This window comes from Panthera leo, chromosome B4, assembly GCF_018350215.1.
Source record: "Panthera leo isolate Ple1 chromosome B4, P.leo_Ple1_pat1.1, whole genome shotgun sequence".
NCBI lineage: Eukaryota > Metazoa > Chordata > Mammalia > Carnivora > Felidae > Panthera > Panthera leo.
Window position 1 is genome coordinate 81279351 of NC_056685.1, and position 6131 is coordinate 81285481.

At 33.6% G+C, this 6131-nt stretch overlaps 1 pseudogene; it reads left to right on the forward strand.

Annotated features, from left to right (window-relative positions):
• Positions 1-4386: 4386 nt before the first annotated feature.
• Positions 4387-5307, forward strand: LOC122223616 (annotated as a pseudogene).
• Positions 5308-6131: the final 824 nt, after the last annotated feature.

Consider the following 6131-nt stretch of genomic DNA (forward strand, 5'->3'; position numbering starts at 1 on the left):
CTATAGAGGAAAAGCTCTCCATTTTTCTCCATTGAGGATGATATTAGCTGTGGGTTTTTCATATATGGGTTTTATTATGCTGAGGTATGTTCCCTCTAAACCTACTTTGTTGGATTCATACTTTAAATAACCACATGTGTAGCACACTGTGAAACTTATTCTAGGAAGGATGACACCTTGTTAACAATCAAAATATAATTACTACTACAAAGAGGTAGCACAGGGAATTACCAAAGTTTGAGAAAATCAAAGAATCAAGAAGACTACTATAAAGGGTAAAATTAAACTAGCATTAACAAAACAAAGGAATTAACAAACAGACAAAAAACAGACAAAAAGACCATAAATAGAACAAAATGATGGTTGCCAGAGGGGAGCAGGGGTACAAAATGGCTAAATAGGAGTGAGAGGTACAGGCTTCCATTATGGAATGAATGAGTCATAGGAATAAAACATGCTGCATGAGGAATACAGCCAATGTTATTGTAATAGCATTGTATGGTAACAGCATTGTATAGCTACACTTGTGGTAAAAGTAGCATAATGTATAAACTTGTAGAATCACTACTTTTCCACCTGAAGCTAATGTAATAATGTAACTAATGTACTAATATAACTAATAGTTTTGTGTCAACTATACTCAAATATAAGCAAATAAATAGATAAATTAACATTTATGAATGATTAGAAGTGAATTTAGATGCCAAAGAAACCAGTTCCAGTAGGGAAAATAACATATGTGAGGGTGAATGACTTTCATTCATTATTTCACTTAATTTTTACAATATCCTATGAGTTGAGACTACTAGTCCTCCCATTTTATGAATAAAGAAATTGATATAAAGGATTAATACATTTTGTAAGTTAAATAAATTTTGCAATTTTACTAAGATATTGGGTCACTTTAACCTCAAAATCTAGGAACTGTGATCTGATCTATATGATACTATATCATTATGTGAATTATGGCTCCATTTTTATCTCTCTTTTATAAAATGTATAAATGATTTTTAATACCTGTGATGGTTAGGATGCAATGAAAAGGACACGTTCTTGTCTGTAGGAGTGAAATTTTGAAGTATCTATCAAGATTTGGTACTCATATATATTTTCAGGTAGCACTTGTATATATGCAAATGAGCATAAAAATGGACTTAGCATTGTAGCAAATGATGTAAAATCGATGGCAAGTCAATCCCCTGAATCTTAATAAACAATGTAATTATTAAATTATTAGAAGTCTCCTTTGGTATTCCATGAACTCGTTATAAAAGGATGAGTCCCATCTAGAAAATTTATAAGGAATGATACCCGTTGTATATTGTTAACTGAAAAAGAAAAAAAGAAAAATTGCAAAAATATTTTCTGTAGTAAAACTGCATTACTATATTTAAAAAATCGCCTCTGGGTGTGTGAACATGACTGTGTTTGTGAGTGAATATACAGAAAAAAATCTCTGAAAGGATATACTATAAATATTTAATACTGGTTGATTTGAAGATGTGAGGGCAAATGGAGGATGAGTTAGAAAACATAAGGGCCATGCCATCTGACATCATATACCATTGATTTGATAATTGATTCTCTGACATTATTTCTCAAGGCATTAAGTCTATATAACTCTTAAAATTAAAAAATAAAAAAATGAGTTTAAAATACCTTTCTGATTTTTAAAAATATTACGGGGGCGCCTAGGCGGCTCAGTCGGTTAAGCATCTGACTTCGGCTCAGATCTGATCTTATCCTTCATGAGTTTGAGCTCCGCATCGGGCACTGTGCTGACAGTTCAGAACCTGCAGCCTGATTCGGATTCTGTGTCTCACTCTCTCTCTGACCCTCTCCCACTCACACTCTGTCTCTCTCTCTCTCAAAAATAAAGAAACATTAAAAAAAAATTTTAATATTACAATTCTTTCTTGACTAATTCATTCTTCTTTGTTCTGGTAGAGATGTATAAATGAATAAAACCTGAGTGCCACCCTCAATGAAGGGTTTACTGTGGTGGAGTTCAGCTCTATATTTAATGAACCCGAAGCAACTGAGAATAACTTATTTCCTGAGTACAGATTGAATGCCATGTGCATATTAGAAAAATTAAATACAGCCAAGGGGAAACCAGGTTGATTGTACACACTGGTAGGCACATGTTTGCTTTTAGTCTCACTGTATTGCTTAGCTTTCTGGAAAGATGGATGTTATGACATCACTATACCGCGTAAGACCATCTTGCCTGCATTCTGATTTTCTTTATTCTGGTCTCTCATACATTTATAGAGTGACTAGAGAAGGTAAATTTGTTTTATCTTTGGATAGTATCAATCTTTATCATATCCAGTGAGCTTTGAAATGTTTTACCTTACAGTCAGGAAGCAGTATTCCCTGGAAATTTACTTAAAGCACTCTCAGGGTTACAATAGTAATTTCTTGAACTTTAGGTCACAACAATGTTTATGCTTATATGGAAAGATAAAAGAGATAAAGAAAAATTCCTTTCCTTTTAGCAGAGGCTATATAGCAATCAAGCCTGCATTTTCGCTGTCTGCATAGACAGAGCAAGGGTAAATGAATGACAAAAAGTCTCCTGAAGTAGATTATGAATGCATTGCCTCCAATATTTTAAGCAAATTAAGAAAATCTGGGATTATATTTTTGTCTGGGATCATTAGACATAGCAGAAATAAAGTATGTTTTGTATTTGTGAATAAATGTATTTTTATCTTTCTCCCATTAATAAGGTTATTTTTTGGAATACATTGCCGGGATCTCCAAATTACTACTTCAACATATTTACTATTTTTAATTTTATATTTTAATATTTCAGTTCAAAAACTATTAACAGTCTCTGTCTTTTGATATGCCAATTTTGCTGAAATGTGTCAAAAATGTGTCTTTTTAAAAAAATTTTTAATGTTTATTTATTTTTGAGAAACAGAGAGACAATGTGAGTGGGGAAGGGCAGAGAGAGAGAGGGAGACACAGAATCTGAAGCAGGCTCCAGGCTCTGAGCTGTCAGCACAGGGCCCAGTGTGGGGCTCGAACCCATGAACTATGAGATCATGACCTGAGCTGAAGTTGGAAGCTCAACCTGAGCCACCCAGGTGCCCTAAAAATGTGTCTTTTTCTAAAGGAAGACAATGCTGGTTGTCAAGGAAAAAACATAAAGCAAGGAAAATAAGGCACAATACAATCTTTGACACTTACCACCTACTGACTTCTCCAGTTAATGCTGTAAAAACAAGTACAGACATAAAAAGGAGATCTTTGAAATGTGACAATGCGTAATAAGTGAATTTCATTCTAGTGTATAAAATGTGACATGTGAGAATTAATTACTGATACTAACTTGATTCATGTTACATTGCCAGTGATTTTCATTTTTTAAAAAAGTACAATAAATAGCACAAATAAAAGCTGGTTGCTAAGATAAAGAGAGAACAACATAGACAGAAGTCATATAGACTACATTTTAGCAATTTGTGGTTTCTATAAAGTAAATCTTATAGAGAATTTTTTACTTAGTCTTCTAGAAAGAAGGCAATGAGATATTTTGTGATTAAAAAAAAAAAACTCCTTTATGAGTCCCTTCTTGTACTCAAGTTTAAGAGTGAAAAGACAAAGTGAATATAGTTACAAAACAAAGTTAATTGTTAATTTAAATGAGGAACATAAAAATTATATAAAGGGACTATATTACTGATATAGCTCTATCTATGTAAATATGGATATCACTGGCTTCAAGTTTTTTTTTCCCATAAATTAAGAACTTTACTCTTATTACAGCTAAGACAATTCTAGTCCTATATTTTTATGATTAGAAATACATTTATCTAATGAGCATATTAAAAAGAATGTATATTAAGAATAAAAATAATGACAGCTATTATTAATTAAGCTCAGGAATTGTGTTTGAGTCATCAGTTTCCAACAAAGCTTTACAACAAACTAAAGTTTATACATGGCATAAAAATGAAAACTAAAATTAGATATTTCAGTCCTAAAAGCATGCAATCCTGGAAACCTGAAAACAATATCTCAATATCTAAACTACAGATATAATTACTAAATATTGTTGTAGAAATATATAAATAAGAGATGTATTGCACATATAGAAAATTTGGTTACAAGTACAGATGCTATATAAAGTCACTTGTGAGTGGACTTTTAATATAGACCTAAGAATACATTTTTCCTTTTCAACAGAGGATGTGCAAAATATTTCTACTTAATGGGATTGAGTGGATATTGCAAAAAGGCAAACAGGAAAAAAGTTCCATTGGCTTCATTTCATTGGAACTAATAGTGCAAACATTTGACCTTCAATTCCTTTACCATTCACAAACTCTGTTTTGTTTTTCATGATTTTGCTTAAAGATGATAAAAATCAGTATGCGAAACCATACAATGATTAGAATTTGTTCTCTTGGGCATCTCAGATGACCCAAAGCTTTAGGCTATAATCTTTATCATTCTGCTTAAGGCTTATATATTAAGTGTCACTGGAAACCCAACCATCATCATCCTCACCTTGACAGACTGTCCTATGTATTTTCTTCCTGTGGAATTTCTCCTTAGAAATTACATTCACCAGTGTGTCTATTCCCAGATTTGGGGGGACAATCACTACTAAAGTTAGGACCATTTCCTATAATGATTGTTTAGCTCAGCTATTTTTCTTCATCTTCATGGGTGTGTCTGAGTTTTTTCTTCTCACTGCCATGTCTTTTGATCGCTATGTTGCCATCTGCAGGCCTCTTCACTACACCACCATCATGAACAAGAAAATCTGCACCCTACTGGTCTTTGGGTCATGGCTGGGGGGATTCCTTACCATTTTCCCACCACTCATGCTCATCCTCCAGCTAGATTTCTGTGCTGCCAATGTAATTGATCATTTCTCCTGTGACTATTTCCCCATTTTACAACTCTCGTGCTCAGATACATGGCTTTTAGAGATGATTGGCTTTTACTTTGCTTTTGTTACTCTGCTCTTCACATTGGCATTAGTGATTCTTTCCTACACGTGCATTCTTAGCTCCATTCTGCGAATCCGTCTGCTACTCAAAGAAAAAAGGTTTTCTCCACATGTTCCTCTCACTTGATTGTCATTTCCATCTCTTATGGGAGCTGTATATTCATGTATGTCAAGCCTTCAGTAAAAGAAAGAGCATCACTGACCAAAGGGGTAGCTATTCTCAACACCTCAATTGCCCTATGTTGAACCCTTTTATTTATACCCTGAGGAACCAGCAAGTAAAACAAGCTTTCAAAACTTTGCTTCATAAAGTAGTGTTTTCTAGAAACAAATGAAAGTATGTATTAACATGAAAGGATGTTATTGGGAAGATCCACTAAAGGAAAAACAAAATTTTGACTTCTACAATATGCTCCCATAAGCAGCTCACAGATATTTGCAAGGTGCCAGAGTCCAACTCCAGCTTAAGAAACCTTATTTTCTTTCCCCAATGGTTCTTTTCCCAGGGGGTCTGTCGAGGGCAATTTCCCAACAGACAATTCCCCAGGTACTTTTATTAAGGCCAAATTACATAAAATCGGGAGTACAAGAAGTTTCACTGTTGATGGGCAGCCCTGCAGTCCCGATCCGTCCACCGCCTGGGCCCTGCCATCAGGCTGGTTGGATAGCTCAGCTTCCGGCAGCAAGACTGTGCTCATTTGCTTAAGCTTTCTTGTACACTGAAAGTAACTATGTTGTGTCTATCTTTCAAACTGTCTGTACGTTCAATTTCCTCACTGATTTACAATTCTGAATATAGCCAGTAGCTATAAAGTATAAATCATTTTCCTGATTGTTTATTATTTCCAAATAATAAAAAGGTTTTAAAAAGACTTGAGGAAACACTCTTTTAATTGATTTATCCTTAAATTTTATTTTCTGTTACTAATATCACATTTTCCTTTTTTTTTTACATTTCCTTTTTAAAGCTATAAATAATATGGAACAAATTCTCTAACAATTATATTTTTTGCGCAATATCTATAGTATCTGTCTAGTTCTTCTCACTCAGCTAATACAGTTGAATGTCTATTTTACTGCTTATAAATTATTTAAAAGTCATATATCTTTTGCTTTCTAGTTATGCTCAGGGCATGTGTTATTTTTTTATATACTCCCC